The 19434-nt window shown below is 63.7% G+C and overlaps 17 non-coding genes across 17 annotated transcripts; all 17 read left to right on the forward strand.

The window, feature by feature from the left end:
• Positions 1-259: 259 nt before the first annotated feature.
• LOC141745548 (5S ribosomal RNA) lies at positions 260-378 on the forward strand. The gene has a single exon (XR_012587825.1). It is a non-coding gene; the product is annotated as a 5S ribosomal RNA (ribosomal RNA).
• Positions 379-1528: 1150 nt separating this feature from the next.
• LOC141745549 (5S ribosomal RNA) lies at positions 1529-1647 on the forward strand. Its single transcript, XR_012587826.1, has one exon. It is a non-coding gene; the product is annotated as a 5S ribosomal RNA (ribosomal RNA).
• Positions 1648-2564: 917 nt separating this feature from the next.
• Positions 2565-2683, forward strand: LOC141745551 (5S ribosomal RNA). Its single transcript, XR_012587828.1, has one exon. It is a non-coding gene; the product is annotated as a 5S ribosomal RNA (ribosomal RNA).
• A 1152-nt stretch (positions 2684-3835) lies between these two features.
• On the forward strand, positions 3836-3954 carry LOC141745664 (5S ribosomal RNA). Its single transcript, XR_012587935.1, has one exon. It is a non-coding gene; the product is annotated as a 5S ribosomal RNA (ribosomal RNA).
• A 1148-nt stretch (positions 3955-5102) lies between these two features.
• Positions 5103-5221, forward strand: LOC141745598 (5S ribosomal RNA). Its single transcript, XR_012587872.1, has one exon. It is a non-coding gene; the product is annotated as a 5S ribosomal RNA (ribosomal RNA).
• Positions 5222-6138: 917 nt separating this feature from the next.
• On the forward strand, positions 6139-6257 carry LOC141745552 (5S ribosomal RNA). The gene has a single exon (XR_012587829.1). It is a non-coding gene; the product is annotated as a 5S ribosomal RNA (ribosomal RNA).
• A 1152-nt stretch (positions 6258-7409) lies between these two features.
• Positions 7410-7528, forward strand: LOC141745651 (5S ribosomal RNA). Its single transcript, XR_012587923.1, has one exon. It is a non-coding gene; the product is annotated as a 5S ribosomal RNA (ribosomal RNA).
• A 1141-nt stretch (positions 7529-8669) lies between these two features.
• LOC141745753 (5S ribosomal RNA) lies at positions 8670-8788 on the forward strand. The gene has a single exon (XR_012588023.1). It is a non-coding gene; the product is annotated as a 5S ribosomal RNA (ribosomal RNA).
• Positions 8789-9711: 923 nt separating this feature from the next.
• Positions 9712-9830, forward strand: LOC141745553 (5S ribosomal RNA). Its single transcript, XR_012587830.1, has one exon. It is a non-coding gene; the product is annotated as a 5S ribosomal RNA (ribosomal RNA).
• Positions 9831-10753: 923 nt separating this feature from the next.
• Positions 10754-10872, forward strand: LOC141745554 (5S ribosomal RNA). Its single transcript, XR_012587831.1, has one exon. It is a non-coding gene; the product is annotated as a 5S ribosomal RNA (ribosomal RNA).
• A 917-nt stretch (positions 10873-11789) lies between these two features.
• LOC141745555 (5S ribosomal RNA) lies at positions 11790-11908 on the forward strand. The gene has a single exon (XR_012587832.1). It is a non-coding gene; the product is annotated as a 5S ribosomal RNA (ribosomal RNA).
• A 1148-nt stretch (positions 11909-13056) lies between these two features.
• On the forward strand, positions 13057-13175 carry LOC141745672 (5S ribosomal RNA). The gene has a single exon (XR_012587943.1). It is a non-coding gene; the product is annotated as a 5S ribosomal RNA (ribosomal RNA).
• Positions 13176-14092: 917 nt separating this feature from the next.
• LOC141745556 (5S ribosomal RNA) lies at positions 14093-14211 on the forward strand. The gene has a single exon (XR_012587833.1). It is a non-coding gene; the product is annotated as a 5S ribosomal RNA (ribosomal RNA).
• Positions 14212-15363: 1152 nt separating this feature from the next.
• LOC141745587 (5S ribosomal RNA) lies at positions 15364-15482 on the forward strand. Its single transcript, XR_012587861.1, has one exon. It is a non-coding gene; the product is annotated as a 5S ribosomal RNA (ribosomal RNA).
• Positions 15483-16623: 1141 nt separating this feature from the next.
• On the forward strand, positions 16624-16742 carry LOC141745558 (5S ribosomal RNA). Its single transcript, XR_012587834.1, has one exon. It is a non-coding gene; the product is annotated as a 5S ribosomal RNA (ribosomal RNA).
• A 923-nt stretch (positions 16743-17665) lies between these two features.
• LOC141745712 (5S ribosomal RNA) lies at positions 17666-17784 on the forward strand. Its single transcript, XR_012587983.1, has one exon. It is a non-coding gene; the product is annotated as a 5S ribosomal RNA (ribosomal RNA).
• A 923-nt stretch (positions 17785-18707) lies between these two features.
• On the forward strand, positions 18708-18826 carry LOC141745758 (5S ribosomal RNA). Its single transcript, XR_012588028.1, has one exon. It is a non-coding gene; the product is annotated as a 5S ribosomal RNA (ribosomal RNA).
• The last annotated feature ends 608 nt before the right edge of the window (positions 18827-19434 follow it).

A 19434-nucleotide genomic window follows, 5' to 3' on the forward strand; every position in this document is an offset into this window, starting at 1 on the left:
TTGTTGGGTGAGGCGTGTGTGTGTGTGTGTGCGTGTAGGGCAGGGTGCGTGTGGTGAGGGGTGTGTATTTTTTGCGGGGTGTTGCGTGTGGGGTGTTGTTTTGTGTGAGGTGTGTTGTGGGTAGGTGCGTGTGTTGTGCGTGTGTTTGTGTGTGTGTGTGTGTGGTGTGAGGCGTTGTTGTGGGCGTGGGGGTGTGTGTGAGTGCGGGAGGGCGGTGTGGGCGGTGGGTGTGGAGAGGGCTGTTGTGGGGCAGAGGGGTGCCTACGGCCATACCACCCTGAGAACGCCCGATCTCGTCTGATCTCGGAAGCTAAGCAGGGTCGGGCCCGGTTAGTACTTGGATGGGAGACCGCCTGGGAATACCGGGTGCTGTAGGCTTTTGCCGGCGGGCGGAGGGGTGCTGCGCGTTTTGCTGTTGCGTCCGGCAGGGGGGCAGGTGCGGGTGTGGTTGCGGCAGGCGGGTGGGTGTGTGGGGCTGCAGGGCGCGTGGGAGGCTTGTGGAGGTTTTTTGGGCTGTTGTAGGCTTTTGCCGGCAGGCGGGGGGGCGTTGAGTGTTTTGGTGTTGCGAGTGGGGTGTTGCGGCAGGCGGGTGGGTGTGTGGGGCTGGAGGGCGCGGGGCGTGTGGGAGTGGTGTGTAAGTATTTTGGGGGGCTGTGTTGGGGCAGGTGCGGGTGTAGTTGCGGCAAGCGGGCGGGTGTGTGGGGCTGCGGGCCGTGTGGCAGGGGTGTGGAGGTTTTCTGGAGTGTTGCGCGTGGCATGTTGGGTGCTGTAGGCTTTTGGCGGCGGGCGGAGGGGTGTTGAGCGTTTTGGTGTTGCGGGTGGGGGGTTGTGTCGGGGGGGCAGGTGCGCGTGTGGTTGCGGCAGGCGGGTGGGTGTGTGGGGCTGCAGGGCACGTGGGAGGCTTGTGGAGGTTTTTTGGGTTGTTGGGTGCTGTAGGCTTTTGCCGGCAGGCGGGGGGGCGTTGAGTGTTTTGGTGTTGCGAGTGGGGTGTTGCGGCAGGCGGGTGGGTGTGCGGGGCTGCGGGGCATGTAGCAGGGGTGTGGAGGTCTTTTGGGGTGTTGGGTGCTGTATGATTTTGGCGTCGGGCGGAGCGTCTGGCGAGCGTTGTGGTGTTGCGAGTGGGGTATTGTGGCAGGCGTCGGGGCAGGTGCGTGTGTTGTTGCGGGAGGAGGGAGGGTGTGTGGGGCTGTAGGGCGTGTGCGGTGCGTGAGTGTGGTGTAAGTACTTAGTGGTGTTGTGTGTGGGGTGTTGTGTTGTGTGAGGTGCGTGTGTTGTTGGGTGAGGCGTGTGTGTGTGTGTGTGTGTGTAGGGCAGGGTGCGTGTGGTGAGGGGTGTGTATTTTTTGCGGGGTGTTGCGTGTGGGGTGTTGTTTTGTGTGAAGTGTGTTGTGGGTAGGTGCGTGTGTTGTGCCTGTGTTTGTGTGTGTGTGTGTGGTGTGAGGCGTTGTTGTGGGCGTGGGGGTGTGTGTGAGTGCGGGAGGGCGGTGTGGGCGGTGGGTGTGGAGAGGGCTGTTGTGGGGCAGAGGGGTGCCTACGGCCATACCACCCTGAGAACGCCCGATCTCGTCTGATCTCGGAAGCTAAGCAGGGTCGGGCCCGGTTAGTACTTGGATGGGAGACCGCCTGGGAATACCGGGTGCTGTAGGCTTTTGCCGGCAGGCGGAGGGGTGCTGCGCGTTTTGCTGTTGCATCCGGCAGGGGGGCAGGTGCGGGTGTGGTTGCGGCAGGCGGGCGGGTGTGAGGGGCTGCGGGCCGTGTGGCAGGGGTGTGGAGGTTTTCTGGAGTGTTGCGCGTGGCATGTTGGGTGCTGTAGGCTTTTGGCGGCGGGCGGAGGGGTGTTGAGCGTTTTGGTGTTGCGGGTGGGGGGTTGTGTCGGGGGGGCAGGTGCGTGTGTGGTTGCGGCAGGCGGGTGGGTGTGTGGGGCTGCAGGGCACGTGGGAGGCTTGTGGAGGTTTTTTGGGTTGTTGGGTGCTGTAGGCTTTTGCCGGCAGGCGGGGGGGCGTTGAGTGTTTTGGTGTTGCGAGTGGGGTGTTGCGGCAGGCGGGTGGGTGTGCGGGGCTGCGGGGCATGTAGCAGGGGTGTGGAGGTCTTTTGGGGTGTTGGGTGCTGTATGATTTTGGCGTCGGGCGGAGCGTCTGGCGAGCGTTGTGGTGTTGCGAGTGGGGTATTGTGGCAGGCGTCGGGGCAGGTGCGCGTGTTGTTGCGGGAGGAGGGAGGGTGTGTGGGGCTGTAGGGCGTGTGCGGTGCGTGAGTGTGGTGTAAGTACTTAGTGGTGTTGTGTGTGGGGTGTTGTGTTGTGTGAGGTGCGTGTGTTGTTGGGTGAGGCGTGTGTGTGTGTGTGTAGGGCAGGGTGCGTGTGGTGAGGGGTGTGTATTTTTTGCGGGGTGTTGCGTGTGGGGTGTTGTTTTGTGTGAGGTGTGTTGTGGGTAGGTGCGTGTGTTGTGCGTGTGTTTGTGTGTGTGTGTGTGTGGTGTGAGGCGTTGTTGTGGGCGTGGGGGTGTGTGTGAGTGCGGGAGGGCGGTGTGGGCGGTGGGTGTGGAGAGGGCTGTTGTGGGGCAGAGGGGTGCCTACGGCCATACCACCCTGAGAACGCCCGATCTCGTCTGATCTCGGAAGCTAAGCAGGGTCGGGCCCGGTTAGTACTTGGATGGGAGACCGCCTGGGAATACCGGGTGCTGTAGGCTTTTGCCGGCGGGCGGAGGGGTGCTGCGCGTTTTGCTGTTGCATCCGGCAGGGGGGCAGGTGCGGGTGTGGTTGCGGCAGGCGGGTGGGTGTGTGGGGCTGCAGGGCGCGTGGGAGGCTTGTGGAGGTTTTTTGGGCTGTTGTAGGCTTTTGCCGGCAGGCGGGGGGGCGTTGAGTGTTTTGGTGTTGCGAGTGGGGTGTTGCGGCAGGCGGGTGGGTGTGTGGGGCTGGAGGGCGCGGGGCGTGTGGGAGTGGTGTGTAAGTATTTTGGGGGGCTGTGTTGGGGCAGGTGCGGGTGTAGTTGCGGCAAGCGGGCGGGTGTGTGGGGCTGCGGGCCGTGTGGCAGGGGTGTGGAGGTTTTCTGGAGTGTTGCGCGTGGCATGTTGGGTGCTGTAGGCTTTTGGCGGCGGGCGGAGGGGTGTTGAGCGTTTTGGTGTTGCGGGTGGGGGGTTGTGTCGGGGGGGCAGGTGCGCGTGTGGTTGCGGCAGGCGGGTGGGTGTGTGGGGCTGCAGGGCACGTGGGAGGCTTGTGGAGGTTTTTTGGGTTGTTGGGTGCTGTAGGCTTTTGCCGGCAGGCGGGGGGGCGTTGAGTGTTTTGGTGTTGCGAGTGGGGTGTTGCGGCAGGCGGGTGGGTGTGCGGGGCTGCGGGGCGTGTAGCAGGGGTGTGGAGGTCTTTTGGGGTGTTGGGTGCTGTATGATTTTGGCGTCGGGCGGAGCGTCTGGCGAGCGTTGTGGTGTTGCGAGTGGGGTATTGTGGCAGGCGTCGGGGCAGGTGCGCGTGTTGTTGCGGGAGGAGGGAGGTTGTGTGGGGCTGTAGGGCGTGTGCGGTGCGTGAGTGTGGTGTAAGTACTTAGTGGTGTTGTGTGTGGGGTGTTGTGTTGTGTGAGGTGCGTGTGTTGTTGGGTGAGGCGTGTGTGTGTGTGTGTGTGTGTAGGGCAGGGTGCGTGTGGTGAGGGGTGTGTATTTTTTGCGGGGTGTTGCGTGTGGGGTGTTGTTTTGTGTGAGGTGTGTTGTGGGTAGGTGCGTGTGTTGTGCGTGTGTTTGTGTGTGTGTGTGTGTGGTGTGAGGCGTTGTTGTGGGCGTGGGGGTGTGTGTGAGTGCGGGAGGGCGGTGTGGGCGGTGGGTGTGGAGAGGGCTGTTGTGGGGCAGAGGGGTGCCTACAGCCATACCACCCTGAGAACGCCTGATCTCGTCTGATCTCGGAAGCTAAGCAGGGTCGGGCCCGGTTAGTACTTGGATGGGAGACCGCCTGGGAATACCGGGTGCTGTAGGCTTTTGCCGGCGGGCGGAGGGGTGCTGCGCGTTTTGCTGTTGCATCCGGCAGGGGGGCAGGTGCGGGTGTGGTTGCGGCAGGCGGGTGGGTGTGTGGGGCTGCAGGGCGCGTGGGAGGCTTGTGGAGGTTTTTTGGGCTGTTGTAGGCTTTTGCCGGCAGGCGGGGGGGCGTTGAGTGTTTTGGTGTTGCGAGTGGGGTGTTGCGGCAGGCGGGTGGGTGTGTGGGGCTGGAGGGCGCGGGGCGTGTGGGAGTGGTGTGTAAGTATTTTGGGGGGCTGTGTTGGGGCAGGTGCGGGTGTAGTTGCGGCAAGCGGGCGGGTGTGTGGGGCTGCGGGCCGTGTGGCAGGGGTGTGGAGGTTTTCTGGAGTGTTGCGCGTGGCATGTTGGGTGCTGTAGGCTTTTGGCGGCGGGCGGAGGGGTGTTGAGCGTTTTGGTGTTGCGGGTGGGGGGTTGTGTCGGGGGGGCAGGTGCGCGTGTGGTTGCGGCAGGCGGGTGGGTGTGTGGGGCTGCAGGGCACGTGGGAGGCTTGTGGAGGTTTTTTGGGTTGTTGGGTGCTGTAGGCTTTTGCCGGCAGGCGGGGGGGCGTTGAGTGTTTTGGTGTTGCGAGTGGGGTGTTGCGGCAGGCGGGTGGGTGTGCGGGGCTGCGGGGCGTGTAGCAGGGGTGTGGAGGTCTTTTGGGGTGTTGGGTGCTGTATGATTTTGGCGTCGGGCGGAGCGTCTGGCGAGCGTTGTGGTGTTGCGAGTGGGGTATTGTGGCAGGCGTCGGGGCAGGTGCGCGTGTTGTTGCGGGAGGAGGGAGGTTGTGTGGGGCTGTAGGGCGTGTGCGGTGCGTGAGTGTGGTGTAAGTACTTAGTGGTGTTGTGTGTGGGGTGTTGTGTTGTGTGAGGTGCGTGTGTTGTTGGGTGAGGCGTGTGTGTGTGTGTGTGTGTGTAGGGCAGGGTGCGTGTGGTGAGGGGTGTGTATTTTTTGCGGGGTGTTGCGTGTGGGGTGTTGTTTTGTGTGAGGTGTGTTGTGGGTAGGTGCGTGTGTTGTGCGTGTGTTTGTGTGTGTGTGTGGTGTGAGGCGTTGTTGTGGGCATGGGGGTGTGTGTGAGTGCGGGAGGGCGGTGTGGGCGGTGGGTGTGGAGAGGGCTGTTGTGGGGCAGAGGGGTGCCTACGGCCATACCACCCTGAGAACGCCCGATCTCGTCTGATCTCGGAAGCTAAGCAGGGTCGGGCCCGGTTAGTACTTGGATGGGAGACCGCCTGAGAATACCGGGTGCTGTAGGCTTTTGCCGGCGGGCGGAGGGGTGCTGCGCGTTTTGCTGTTGCGTCCGGCAGGGGGGCAGGTGCGGGTGTGGTTGCGGCAGGCGGGCGGGTGTGAGGGGCTGCGGGCCGTGTGGCAGGGGTGTGGAGGTTTTCTGGAGTGTTGCGCGTGGCATGTTGGGTGCTGTAGGCTTTTGGCGGCGGGCGGAGGGGTGTTGAGCGTTTTGGTGTTGCGGGTGGGGGGTTGTGTCGGGGGGGCAGGTGCGTGTGTGGTTGCGGCAGGCGGGTGGGTGTGTGGGGCTGCAGGGCACGTGGGAGGCTTGTGGAGGTTTTTTGGGTTGTTGGGTGCTGTAGGCTTTTGCCGGCAGGCGGGGGGGCGTTGAGTGTTTTGGTGTTGCGAGTGGGGTGTTGCGGCAGGCGGGTGGGTGTGCGGGGCTGCGGGGCATGTAGCAGGGGTGTGGAGGTCTTTTGGGGTGTTGGGTGCTGTATGATTTTGGCGTCGGGCGGAGCGTCTGGCGAGCGTTGTGGTGTTGCGAGTGGGGTATTGTGGCAGGCGTCGGGGCAGGTGCGCGTGTTGTTGCGGGAGGAGGGAGGGTGTGTGGGGCTGTAGGGCGTGTGCGGTGCGTGAGTGTGGTGTAAGTACTTAGTGGTGTTGTGTGTGGGGTGTTGTGTTGTGTGAGGTGCGTGTGTTGTTGGGTGAGGCGTGTGTGTGTGTGTGTAGGGCAGGGTGCGTGTGGTGAGGGGTGTGTATTTTTTGCGGGGTGTTGCGTGTGGGGTGTTGTTTTGTGTGAGGTGTGTTGTGGGTAGGTGCGTGTGTTGTGCGTGTGTTTGTGTGTGTGTGTGTGTGGTGTGAGGCGTTGTTGTGGGCGTGGGGGTGTGTGTGAGTGCAGGAGGGCGGTGTGGGCGGTGGGTGTGGAGAGGGCTGTTGTGGGGCAGAGGGGTGCCTACGGCCATACCACCCTGAGAACGCCCGATCTCGTCTGATCTCGGAAGCTAAGCAGGGTCGGGCCCGGTTAGTACTTGGATGGGAGACCGCCTGGGAATACCGGGTGCTGTAGGCTTTTGCCGGCGGGCGGAGGGGTGCTGCGCGTTTTGCTGTTGCATCCGGCAGGGGGGCAGGTGCGGGTGTGGTTGCGGCAGGCGGGTGGGTGTGTGGGGCTGCAGGGCGCGTGGGAGGCTTGTGGAGGTTTTTTGGGCTGTTGTAGGCTTTTGCCGGCAGGCGGGGGGGCGTTGAGTGTTTTGGTGTTGCGAGTGGGGTGTTGCGGCAGGCGGGTGGGTGTGTGGGGCTGGAGGGCGCGGGGCGTGTGGGAGTGGTGTGTAAGTATTTTGGGGGGCTGTGTTGGGGCAGGTGCGGGTGTAGTTGCGGCAAGCGGGCGGGTGTGTGGGGCTGCGGGCCGTGTGGCAGGGGTGTGGAGGTTTTCTGGAGTGTTGCGCGTGGCATGTTGGGTGCTGTAGGCTTTTGGCGGCGGGCGGAGGGGTGTTGAGCGTTTTGGTGTTGCGGGTGGGGGGTTGTGTCGGGGGGGCAGGTGCGCGTGTGGTTGCGGCAGGCGGGTGGGTGTGTGGGGCTGCAGGGCACGTGGGAGGCTTGTGGAGGTTTTTTGGGTTGTTGGGTGCTGTAGGCTTTTGCCGGCAGGCGGGGGGGCGTTGAGTGTTTTGGTGTTGCGAGTGGGGTGTTGCGGCAGGCGGGTGGGTGTGCGGGGCTGCGGGGCGTGTAGCAGGGGTGTGGAGGTCTTTTGGGGTGTTGGGTGCTGTATGATTTTGGCGTCGGGCGGAGCGTCTGGCGAGCGTTGTGGTGTTGCGAGTGGGGTATTGTGGCAGGCGTCGGGGCAGGTGCGTGTGTTGTTGCGGGAGGAGGGAGGGTGTGTGGGGCTGTAGGGCGTGTGCGGTGCATGAGTGTGGTGTAAGTACTTAGTGGTGTTGTGTGTGGGGTGTTGTGTTGTGTGAGGTGCGTGTGTTGTTGGGTGAGGCGTGTGTGTGTGTGTGTGTGTGTGTAGGGCAGGGTGCGTGTGGTGAGGGGTGTGTATTTTTTGCGGGGTGTTGCGTGTGGGGTGTTGTTTTGTGTGAGGTGTGTTGTGGGTAGGTGCGTGTGTTGTGCGTGTGTTTGTGTGTGTGTGTGTGGTGTGAGGCGTTGTTGTGGGCGTGGGGGTGTGTGTGAGTGCGGGAGGGCGGTGTGGGCGGTGGGTGTGGAGAGGGCTGTTGTGGGGCAGAGGGGTGCCTACAGCCATACCACCCTGAGAATGCCCGATCTCGTCTGATCTCGGAAGCTAAGCAGGGTCGGGCCCGGTTAGTACTTGGATGGGAGACCGCCTGGGAATACCGGGTGCTGTAGGCTTTTGGCGGAGGGGTGCTGCGCGTTTTGCTGTTGCATCCGGCAGGGGGGCAGGTGCGGGTGTGTTTGCGGCAGGCGGGTGGGCGTGTGGGGCTGCGGGGCGCGTGGGAGGCTTGTGGAGGTTTTTTGGGCTGTTGTAGGCTTTTGCCGGCAGGCGGGGGGGTGTTGAGTGTTTTGGTGTTGCGAGTGGGGTGTTGCGGCAGGCGGGTGGGTGTGTGGGGCTGGAGGGCGCGGGGCGTGTGGGAGTGGTGTGTAAGTATTTTGGGGGGCTGTGTTGGGGCAGGTGCGGGTGTAGTTGCGGCAGGCGGGCGGGTGTGTGGGGCTGCGGGCCGTGTGGCAGGGGTGTGGAGGTTTTCTGGAGTGTTGCGCGTGGCATGTTGGGTGCTGTAGGCTTTTGGCGGCGGGCGGAGGGGTGTTGAGCGTTTTGGTGTTGCGGGTGGGGGGTTGTGTCGGGGGGGCAGGTGCGCGTGTGGTTGCGGCAGGCGGGTGGGTGTGTGGGGCTGCAGGGCACGTGGGAGGCTTGTGGAGGTTTTTTGGGTTGTTGGGTGCTGTAGGCTTTTGCCGGCAGGCGGGGGGGCGTTGAGTGTTTTGGTGTTGCGAGTGGGGTGTTGCGGCAGGCGGGTGGGTGTGCGGGGCTGCGGGGCGTGTAGCAGGGGTGTGGAGGTCTTTTGGGGTGTTGGGTGCTGTATGATTTTGGCGTCGGGCGGAGCGTCTGGCGAGCGTTGTGGTGTTGCGAGTGGGGTATTGTGGCAGGCGTCGGGGCAGGTGCGTGTGTTGTTGCGGGAAGAGGGAGGGTGTGTGGGGCTGTAGGGCGTGTGCGGTGCGTGAGTGTGGTGTAAGTACTTAGTGGTGTTGTGTGTGGGGTGTTGTGTTGTGTGAGGTGCATGTGTTGTTGGGTGAGGCGTGTGTGTGTGTGTGTGTAGGGCAGGGTGCGTGTGGTGAGGGGTGTGTATTTTTTGCGGGGTGTTGCGTGTGGGGTGTTGTTTTGTGTGAGGTGTGTTGTGGGTAGGTGCGTGTGTTGTGCGTGTGTTTGTGTGTGTGTGTGTGTGGTGTGAGGCGTTGTTGTGGGCGTGGGGGTGTGTGTGAGTGCGGGAGGGCGGTGTGGGCGGTGGGTGTGGAGAGGGCTGTTGTGGGGCAGAGGGGTGCCTACGGCCATACCACCCTGAGAACGCCCGATCTTGTCTGATCTCGGAAGCTAAGCAGGGTCGGGCCCGGTTAGTACTTGGATGGGAAACCGCCTGGGAATACCGGGTGCTGTAGGCTTTTGCCGGCGGGCGGAGGGGTGCTGCGCGTTTTGCTGTTGCGTCCGGCAGGGGGGCAGGTGCGGGTGTGGTTGCGGCAGGCGGGCGGGTGTGAGGGGCTGCGGGCCGTGTGGCAGGGGTGTGGAGGTTTTCTGGCGTGTTGCGCGTGGCATGTTGGGTGCTGTAGGCTTTTGGCGGCGGGCGGAGGGGTGTTGAGCGTTTTGGTGTTGCGGGTGGGGGGTTGTGTCGGGGGGGCAGGTGCGTGTGTGGTTGCGGCAGGCGGGTGGGTGTGTGGGGCTGCAGGGCACGTGGGAGGCTTGTGGAGGTTTTTTGGGTTGTTGGGTGCTGTAGGCTTTTGCCGGCAGGCGGGGGGGCGTTGAGTGTTTTGGTGTTGCGAGTGGGGTGTTGCGGCAGGCGGGTGGGTGTGCGGGGCTGCGGGGCGTGTAGCAGGGGTGTGGAGGTCTTTTGGGGTGTTGGGTGCTGTATGATTTTGGCGTCGGGCGGAGCGTCTGGCGAGCGTTGTGGTGTTGCGAGTGGGGTATTGTGGCAGGCGTCGGGGCAGGTGCGCGTGTTGTTGCGGGAGGAGGGAGGGTGTGTGGGGCTGTAGGGCGTGTGCGGTGCGTGAGTGTGGTGTAAGTACTTAGTGGTGTTGTGTGTGGGGTGTTGTGTTGTGTGAGGTGCGTGTGTTGTTGGGTGAGGCGTGTGTGTGTGTGTGTGCGTGTAGGGCAGGGTGCGTGTGGTGAGGGGTGTGTATTTTTTGCGGGGTGTTGCGTGTGGGGTGTTGTTTTGTGTGAGGTGTGTTGTGGGTAGGTGCGTGTGTTGTGCGTGTGTTTGTGTGTGTGTGTGTGTGGTGTGAGGCGTTGTTGTGGGCGTGGGGGTGTGTGTGAGTGCGGGAGGGCGGTGTGGGCGGTGGGTGTGGAGAGGGCTGTTGTGGGGCAGAGGGGTGCCTACGGCCATACCACCCTGAGAACGCCCGATCTCGTCTGATCTCGGAAGCTAAGCAGGGTCGGGCCCGGTTAGTACTTGGATGGGAGACCGCCTGGGAATACCGGGTGCTGTAGGCTTTTGCCGGCGGGCGGAGGGGTGCTGCGCGTTTTGCTGTTGCGTCCGGCAGGGGGGCAGGTGCGGGTGTGGTTGCGGCAGGCGGGCGGGTGTGAGGGGCTGCGGGCCGTGTGGCAGGGGTGTGGAGGTTTTCTGGAGTGTTGCGCGTGGCATGTTGGGTGCTGTAGGCTTTTGGCGGCGGGCGGAGGGGTGTTGAGCGTTTTGGTGTTGCGGGTGGGGGGTTGTGTCGGGGGGGCAGGTGCGTGTGTGGTTGCGGCAGGCGGGTGGGTGTGTGGGGCTGCAGGGCACGTGGGAGGCTTGTGGAGGTTTTTTGGGTTGTTGGGTGCTGTAGGCTTTTGCCGGCAGGCGGGGGGGCGTTGAGTGTTTTGGTGTTGCGAGTGGGGTGTTGCGGCAGGCGGGTGGGTGTGCGGGGCTGCGGGGCGTGTAGCAGGGGTGTGGAGGTCTTTTGGGGTGTTGGGTGCTGTATGATTTTGGCGTCGGGCGGAGCGTCTGGCGAGCGTTGTGGTGTTGCGAGTGGGGTATTGTGGCAGGCGTCGGGGCAGGTGCGCGTGTTGTTGCGGGAGGAGGGAGGGTGTGTGGGGCTGTAGGGCGTGTGCGGTGCGTGAGTGTGGTGTAAGTACTTAGTGGTGTTGTGTGTGGGGTGTTGTGTTGTGTGAGGTGCGTGTGTTGTTGGGTGAGGCGTGTGTGTGTGTGTGTGCGTGTAGGGCAGGGTGCGTGTGGTGAGGGGTGTGTATTTTTTGCGGGGTGTTGCGTGTGGGGTGTTGTTTTGTGTGAGGTGTGTTGTGGGTAGGTGCGTGTGTTGTGCGTGTGTTTGTGTGTGTGTGTGTGTGGTGTGAGGCGTTGTTGTGGGCGTGGGGGTGTGTGTGAGTGCGGGAGGGCGATGTGGGCGGTGGGTGTGGAGAGGGCTGTTGTGGGGCAGAGGGGTGCCTACGGCCATACCACCCTGAGAACGCCCGATCTCGTCTGATCTCGGAAGCTAAGCAGGGTCGGGCCCGGTTAGTACTTGGATGGGAGACCGCCTGGGAATACCGGGTGCTGTAGGCTTTTGCCGGCGGGCGGAGGGGTGCTGCGCGTTTTGCTGTTGCGTCCGGCAGGGGGGCAGGTGCGGGTGTGGTTGCGGCAGGCGGGCGGGTGTGTGGGGCTGCGGGCCGTGTGGCAGGGGTGTGGAGGTTTTCTGGAGTGTTGCGCGTGGCATGTTGGGTGCTGTAGGCTTTTGGCAGCGGGCGGAGGGGTGTTGAGCGTTTTGGTGTTGCGGGTGGGGGGTTGTGTCGGGGGGGCAGGTGCGCGTGTGGTTGCGGCAGGCGAGTGGGTGTGTGGGGCTGCAGGGCACGTGGGAGGCTTGTGGAGGTTTTTTGGGTTGTTGGGTGCTGTAGGCTTTTGCCGGCAGGTGGGGGGGCGTTGAGTGTTTTGGTGTTGCGAGTGGGGTGTTGCGGCAGGCGGGTGGGTGTGCGGGGCTGCGGGGCGTGTAGCAGGGGTGTGGAGGTCTTTTGGGGTGTTGGGTGCTGTATGATTTTGGCGTCGGGCGGAGCGTCTGGCGAGCGTTGTGGTGTTGCGAGTGGGGTATTGTGGCAGGCGTCGGGGCAGGTGCGTGTGTTGTTGCGGGAGGAGGTAGGGTGTGTGGGGCTGTAGGGCGTGTGCGGTGCGTGAGTGTGGTGTAAGTACTTAGTGGTGTTGTGTGTGGGGTGTTGTGTTGTGTGAGGTGCGTGTGTTGTTGGGTGAGGCGTGTGTGTGTGTGTGTAGGGCAGGGTGCGTGTGGTGAGGGGTGTGTATTTTTTGCGGGGTGTTGCGTGTGGGGTGTTGTTTTGTGTGAGGTGTGTTGTGGGTAGGTGCGTGTGTTGTGCGTGTGTTTGTGTGTGTGTGTGTGTGGTGTGAGGCGTTGTTGTGGGCGTGGGGGTGTGTGTGAGTGCGGGAGGGCGGTGTGGGCGGTGGGTGTGGAGAGGGCTGTTGTGGGGCAGAGGGGTGCCTACGGCCATACCACCCTGAGAACGCCCGATCTCGTCTGATCTCGGAAGCTAAGCAGGGTCGGGCCCGGTTAGTACTTGGATGGGAGACCGCCTGGGAATACCGGGTGCTGTAGGCTTTTGCCGGCGGGCGGAGGGGTGCTGCGCGTTTTGCTGTTGCATCCGGCAGGGGGGCAGGTGCGGGTGTGGTTGCGGCAGGCGGGTGGGTGTGTGGGGCTGCAGGGCGCGTGGGAGGCTTGTGGAGGTTTTTTGGGCTGTTGTAGGCTTTTGCCGGCAGGCGGGGGGGCGTTGAGTGTTTTGGTGTTGCGAGTGGGGTGTTGCGGCAGGCGGGTGGGTGTGTGGGGCTGGAGGGCGCGGGGCGTGTGGGAGTGGTGTGTAAGTATTTTGGGGGGCTGTGTTGGGGCAGGTGCGGGTGTAGTTGCGGCAAGCGGGCGGGTGTGTGGGGCTGCGGGCCGTGTGGCAGGGGTGTGGAGGTTTTCTGGAGTGTTGCGCGTGGCATGTTGGGTGCTGTAGGCTTTTGGCGGCGGGCGGAGGGGTGTTGAGCGTTTTGGTGTTGCGGGTGGGGGGTTGTGTCGGGGGGGCAGGTGCGCGTGTGGTTGCGGCAGGCGGGTGGGTGTGTGGGGCTGCAGGGCACGTGGGAGGCTTGTGGAGGTTTTTTGGGTTGTTGGGTGCTGTAGGCTTTTGCCGGCAGGCGGGGGGGCGTTGAGTGTTTTGGTGTTGCGAGTGGGGTGTTGCGGCAGGCGGGTGGGTGTGCGGGGCTGCGGGGCGTGTAGCAGGGGTGTGGAGGTCTTTTGGGGTGTTGGGTGCTGTATGATTTTGGCGTCGGGCGGAGCGTCTGGCGAGCGTTGTGGTGTTGCGAGTGGGGTATTGTGGCAGGCGTCGGGGCAGGTGCGTGTGTTGTTGCGGGAGGAGGGAGGTTGTGTGGGGCTGTAGGGCGTGTGCGGTGCGTGAGTGTGGTGTAAGTACTTAGTGGTGTTGTGTGTGGGGTGTTGTGTTGTGTGAGGTGCGTGTGTTGTTGGGTGAGGCGTGTGTGTGTGTGTGTGTGTGTAGGGCAGGGTGCGTGTGGTGAGGGGTGTGTATTTTTTGCGGGGTGTTGCGTGTGGGGTGTTGTTTTGTGTGAGGTGTGTTGTGGGTAGGTGCGTGTGTTGTGCGTGTGTTTGTGTGTGTGTGTGGTGTGAGGCGTTGTTGTGGGCATGGGGGTGTGTGTGAGTGCGGGAGGGCGGTGTGGGCGGTGGGTGTGGAGAGGGCTGTTGTGGGGCAGAGGGGTGCCTACGGCCATACCACCCTGAGAACGCCTGATCTCGTCTGATCTCGGAAGCTAAGCAGGGTCGGGCCCGGTTAGTACTTGGATGGGAGACCGCCTGAGAATACCGGGTGCTGTAGGCTTTTGCCGGCGGGCGGAGGGGTGCTGCGCGTTTTGCTGTTGCGTCCGGCAGGGGGGCAGGTGCGGGTGTGGTTGCGGCAGGCGGGCGGGTGTGAGGGGCTGCGGGCCGTGTGGCAGGGGTGTGGAGGTTTTCTGGAGTGTTGCGCGTGGCATGTTGGGTGCTGTAGGCTTTTGGCGGCGGGCGGAGGGGTGTTGAGCGTTTTGGTGTTGCGGGTGGGGGGTTGTGTCGGGGGGGCAGGTGCGTGTGTGGTTGCGGCAGGCGGGTGGGTGTGTGGGGCTGCAGGGCACGTGGGAGGCTTGTGGAGGTTTTTTGGGTTGTTGGGTGCTGTAGGCTTTTGCCGGCAGGCGGGGGGGCGTTGAGTGTTTTGGTGTTGCGAGTGGGGTGTTGCGGCAGGCGGGTGGGTGTGCGGGGCTGCGGGGCATGTAGCAGGGGTGTGGAGGTCTTTTGGGGTGTTGGGTGCTGTATGATTTTGGCGTCGGGCGGAGCGTCTGGCGAGCGTTGTGGTGTTGCGAGTGGGGTATTGTGGCAGGCGTCGGGGCAGGTGCGCGTGTTGTTGCGGGAGGAGGGAGGGTGTGTGGGGCTGTAGGGCGTGTGCGGTGCGTGAGTGTGGTGTAAGTACTTAGTGGTGTTGTGTGTGGGGTGTTGTGTTGTGTGAGGTGCGTGTGTTGTTGGGTGAGGCGTGTGTGTGTGTGTGTAGGGCAGGGTGCGTGTGGTGAGGGGTGTGTATTTTTTGCGGGGTGTTGCGTGTGGGGTGTTGTTTTGTGTGAGGTGTGTTGTGGGTAGGTGCGTGTGTTGTGCGTGTGTTTGTGTGTGTGTGTGTGTGGTGTGAGGCGTTGTTGTGGGCGTGGGGGTGTGTGTGAGTGCAGGAGGGCGGTGTGGGCGGTGGGTGTGGAGAGGGCTGTTGTGGGGCAGAGGGGTGCCTACGGCCATACCACCCTGAGAACGCCCGATCTCGTCTGATCTCGGAAGCTAAGCAGGGTCGGGCCCGGTTAGTACTTGGATGGGAGACCGCCTGGGAATACCGGGTGCTGTAGGCTTTTGCCGGCGGGCGGAGGGGTGCTGCGCGTTTTGCTGTTGCATCCGGCAGGGGGGCAGGTGCGGGTGTGGTTGCGGCAGGCGGGTGGGTGTGTGGGGCTGCAGGGCGCGTGGGAGGCTTGTGGAGGTTTTTTGGGCTGTTGTAGGCTTTTGCCGGCAGGCGGGGGGGCGTTGAGTGTTTTGGTGTTGCGAGTGGGGTGTTGCGGCAGGCGGGTGGGTGTGTGGGGCTGGAGGGCGCGGGGCGTGTGGGAGTGGTGTGTAAGTATTTTGGGGGGCAGTGTTGGGGCAGGTGCGGGTGTAGTTGCGGCAAGCGGGCGGGTGTGTGGGGCTGCGGGCCGTGTGGCAGGGGTGTGGAGGTTTTCTGGAGTGTTGCGCGTGGCATGTTGGGTGCTGTAGGCTTTTGGCGGCGGGCGGAGGGGTGTTGAGCGTTTTGGTGTTGCGGGTGGGGGGTTGTGTCGGGGGGGCAGGTGCGCGTGTGGTTGCGGCAGGCGGGTGGGTGTGTGGGGCTGCAGGGCACGTGGGAGGCTTGTGGAGGTTTTTTGGGTTGTTGGGTGCTGTAGGCTTTTGCCGGCAGGCGGGGGGGCGTTGAGTGTTTTGGTGTTGCGAGTGGGGTGTTGCGGCAGGCGGGTGGGTGTGCGGGGCTGCGGGGCGTGTAGCAGGGGTGTGGAGGTCTTTTGGGGTGTTGGGTGCTGTATGATTTTGGCGTCGGGCGGAGCGTCTGGCGAGCGTTGTGGTGTTGCGAGTGGGGTATTGTGGCAGGCGTCGGGGCAGGTGCGTGTGTTGTTGCGGGAGGAGGGAGGGTGTGTGGGGCTGTAGGGCGTGTGCGGTGCATGAGTGTGGTGTAAGTACTTAGTGGTGTTGTGTGTGGGGTGTTGTGTTGTGTGAGGTGCGTGTGTTGTTGGGTGAGGCGTGTGTGTGTGTGTGTGTGTGTGTAGGGCAGGGTGCGTGTGGTGAGGGGTGTGTATTTTTTGCGGGGTGTTGCGTGTGGGGTGTTGTTTTGTGTGAGGTGTGTTGTGGGTAGGTGCGTGTGTTGTGCGTGTGTTTGTGTGTGTGTGTGTGGTGTGAGGCGTTGTTGTGGGCGTGGGGGTGTGTGTGAGTGCGGGAGGGCGGTGTGGGCGGTGGGTGTGGAGAGGGCTGTTGTGGGGCAGAGGGGTGCCTACAGCCATACCACCCTGAGAACGCCCGATCTCGTCTGATCTCGGAAGCTAAGCAGGGTCGGGCCCGGTTAGTACTTGGATGGGAGACCGCCTGGGAATACCGGGTGCTGTAGGCTTTTGGCGGAGGGGTGCTGCGCGTTTTGCTGTTGCATCCGGCAGGGGGGCAGGTGCGGGTGTGTTTGCGGCAGGCGGGTGGGCGTGTGGGGCTGCGGGGCGCGTGGGAGGCTTGTGGAGGTTTTTTGGGCTGTTGTAGGCTTTTGCCGGCAGGCGGGGGGGTGTTGAGTGTTTTGGTGTTGCGAGTGGGGTGTTGCGGCAGGCGGGTGGGTGTGTGGGGCTGGAGGGCGCGGGGCGTGTGGGAGTGGTGTGTAAGTATTTTGGGGGGCTGTGTTGGGGCAGGTGCGGGTGTAGTTGCGGCAGGCGGGCGGGTGTGTGGGGCTGCGGGCCGTGTGGCAGGGGTGTGGAGGTTTTCTGGAGTGTTGCGCGTGGCATGTTGGGTGCTGTAGGCTTTTGGCGGCGGGCGGAGGGGTGTTGAGCGTTTTGGTGTTGCGGGTGGGGGGTTGTGTCGGGGGGGCAGGTGCGCGTGTGGTTGCGGCAGGCGGGTGGGTGTGTGGGGCTGCAGGGCACGTGGGAGGCTTGTGGAGGTTTTTTGGGTTGTTGGGTGCTGTAGGCTTTTGCCGGCAGGCGGGGGGGCGTTGAGTGTTTTGGTGTTGCGAGTGGGGTGTTGCGGCAGGCGGGTGGGTGTGCGGGGCTGCGGGGCGTGTAGCAGGGGTGTGGAGGTCTTTTGGGGTGTTGGGTGCTGTATGATTTTGGCGTCGGGCGGAGCGTCTGGCGAGCGTTGTGGTGTTGCGAGTGGGGTATTGTGGCAGGCGTCGGGGCAGGTGCGTGTGTTGTTGCGGGAAGAGGGAGGGTGTGTGGGGCTGTAGGGCGTGTGCGGTGCGTGAGTGTGGTGTAAGTACTTAGTGGTGTTGTGTGTGGGGTGTTGTGTTGTGTGAGGTGCATGTGTTGTTGGGTGAGGCGTGTGTGTGTGTGTGTGTAGGGCAGGGTGCGTGTGGTGAGGGGTGTGTATTTTTTGCGGGGTGTTGCGTGTGGGGTGTTGTTTTGTGTGAGGTGTGTTGTGGGTAGGTGCGTGTGTTGTGCGTGTGTTTGTGTGTGTGTGTGTGTGGTGTGAGGCGTTGTTGTGGGCGTGGGGGTGTGTGTGAGTGCGGGAGGGCGGTGTGGGCGGTGGGTGTGGAGAGGGCTGTTGTGGGGCAGAGGGGTGCCTACGGCCATACCACCCTGAGAACGCCCGATCTCGTCTGATCTCGGAAGCTAAGCAGGGTCGGGCCCGGTTAGTACTTGGATGGGAGACCGCCTGGGAATACCGGGTGCTGTAGGCTTTTGCCGGCGGGCGGAGGGGTGCTGCGCGTTTTGCTGTTGCGTCCGGCAGGGGGGCAGGTGCGGGTGTGGTTGCGGCAGGCGGGCGGGTGTGAGGGGCTGCGGGCCGTGTGGCAGGGGTGTGGAGGTTTTCTGGCGTGTTGCGCGTGGCATGTTGGGTGCTGTAGGCTTTTGGCGGCGGGCGGAGGGGTGTTGAGCGTTTTGGTGTTGCGGGTGGGGGGTTGTGTCGGGGGGGCAGGTGCGTGTGTGGTTGCGGCAGGCGGGTGGGTGTGTGGGGCTGCAGGGCACGTGGGAGGCTTGTGGAGGTTTTTTGGGTTGTTGGGTGCTGTAGGCTTTTGCCGGCAGGCGGGGGGGCGTTGAGTGTTTTGGTGTTGCGAGTGGGGTGTTGCGGCAGGCGGGTGGGTGTGCGGGGCTGCGGGGCGTGTAGCAGGGGTGTGGAGGTCTTTTGGGGTGTTGGGTGCTGTATGATTTTGGCGTCGGGCGGAGCGTCTGGCGAGCGTTGTGGTGTTGCGAGTGGGGTATTGTGGCAGGCGTCGGGGCAGGTGCGCGTGTTGTTGCGGGAGGAGGGAGGGTGTGTGGGGCTGTAGGGCGTGTGCGGTGCGTGAGTGTGGTGTAAGTACTTAGTGGTGTTGTGTGTGGGGTGTTGTGTTGTGTGAGGTGCGTGTGTTGTTGGGTGAGGCGTGTGTGTGTGTGTGTGCGTGTAGGGCAGGGTGCGTGTGGTGAGGGGTGTGTATTTTTTGCGGGGTGTTGCGTGTGGGGTGTTGTTTTGTGTGAGGTGTGTTGTGGGTAGGTGCGTGTGTTGTGCGTGTGTTTGTGTGTGTGTGTGTGTGGTGTGAGGCGTTGTTGTGGGCGTGGGGGTGTGTGTGAGTGCGGGAGGGCGGTGTGGGCGGTGGGTGTGGAGAGGGCTGTTGTGGGGCAGAGGGGTGCCTACGGCCATACCACCCTGAGAACGCCCGATCTCGTCTGATCTCAGAAGCTAAGCAGGGTCGGGCCCGGTTAGTACTTGGATGGGAGACCGCCTGGGAATACCGGGTGCTGTAGGCTTTTGCCGGCGGGCGGAGGGGTGCTGCGCGTTTTGCTGTTGCGTCCGGCAGGGGGGCAGGTGCGGGTGTGGTTGCGGCAGGCGGGCGGGTGTGAGGGGCTGCGGGCCGTGTGGCAGGGGTGTGGAGGTTTTCTGGAGTGTTGCGCGTGGCATGTTGGGTGCTGTAGGCTTTTGGCGGCGGGCGGAGGGGTGTTGAGCGTTTTGGTGTTGCGGGTGGGGGGTTGTGTCGGGGGGGCAGGTGCGTGTGTGGTTGCGGCAGGCGGGTGGGTGTGTGGGGCTGCAGGGCACGTGGGAGGCTTGTGGAGGTTTTTTGGGTTGTTGGGTGCTGTAGGCTTTTGCCGGCAGGCGGGGGGGCGTTGAGTGTTTTGGTGTTGCGAGTGGGGTGTTGCGGCAGGCGGGTGGGTGTGCGGGGCTGCGGGGCGTGTAGCAGGGGTGTGGAGGTCTTTTGGGGTGTTGGGTGCTGTATGATTTTGGCGTCGGGCGGAGCGTCTGGCGAGCGTTGTGGTGTTGCGAGTGGGGTATTGTGGCAGGCGTCGGGGCAGGTGCGCGTGTTGTTGCGGGAGGAGGGAGGGTGTGTGGGGCTGTAGGGCGTGTGCGGTGCGTGAGTGTGGTGTAAGTACTTAGTGGTGTTGTGTGTGGGGTGTTGTGTTGTGTGAGGTGCGTGTGTTGTTGGGTGAGGCGTGTGTGTGTGTGTGTGCGTGTAGGGCAGGGTGCGTGTGGTGAGGGGTGTGTATTTTTTGCGGGGTGTTGCGTGTGGGGTGTTGTTTTGTGTGAGGTGTGTTGTGGGTAGGTGCGTGTGTTGTGCGTGTGTTTGTGTGTGTGTGTGTGTGGTGTGAGGCGTTGTTGTGGGCGTGGGGGTGTGTGTGAGTGCGGGAGGGCGATGTGGGCGGTGGGTGTGGAGAGGGCTGTTGTGGGGCAGAGGGGTGCCTACGGCCATACCACCCTGAGAACGCCCGATCTCGTCTGATCTCGGAAGCTAAGCAGGGTCGGGCCCGGTTAGTACTTGGATGGGAGACCGCCTGGCAATACCGGGTGCTGTAGGCTTTTGCCGGCGGGCGGAGGGGTGCTGCGCGTTTTGCTGTTGCATCCGGCAGGGGGGGCAGGTGCGGGTGTGGTTGCGGCAGGCGGGTGGGTGTGTGGGGCTGCAGGGCACGTGGGAGGCTTGTGGAGGTTTTTTGGGCTGTTGTAGGCTTTTGCCGGCAGGCGGGGGGGTGTTGAGTGTTTTGGTGTTGCGAGTGGGGTGTTGCGGCAGGCGGGTGGGTGTGTGGGGCTGGAGGGCGCGGGGCGTGTGGGAGTGGTGTGTAAGTATTTTGGGGGGCAGTGTTGGGGCAGGTGCGGGTGTAGTTGCGGCAGGCGGGCGGGTGTGTGGGGCTGCGGGCCGTGTGGCAGGGGTGTGGAGGTTTTCTGGAGTGTTGCGCGTGGCATGTTGGGTGCTGTAGGCTTTTGGCGGCGGGCGGAGGGGTGTTGAGCGTTTTGGTGTTGCGGGTGGGGGGTTGTGTCGGGGGGGCAGGTGCGCGTGTGGTTGCGGCAGGCGGGTGGGTGTGTGGGGCTGCAGGGCACGTGGGAGGCTTGTGGAGGTTTTTTGGGTTGTTGGGTGCTGTAGGCTTTTGCCGGCAGGCGGGGGGGCGTTGAGTGTTTTGGTGTTGCGAGTG

This window comes from Larus michahellis, chromosome 6 (assembly GCF_964199755.1).
Source record: "Larus michahellis chromosome 6, bLarMic1.1, whole genome shotgun sequence".
Lineage (NCBI taxonomy): Eukaryota > Metazoa > Chordata > Aves > Charadriiformes > Laridae > Larus > Larus michahellis.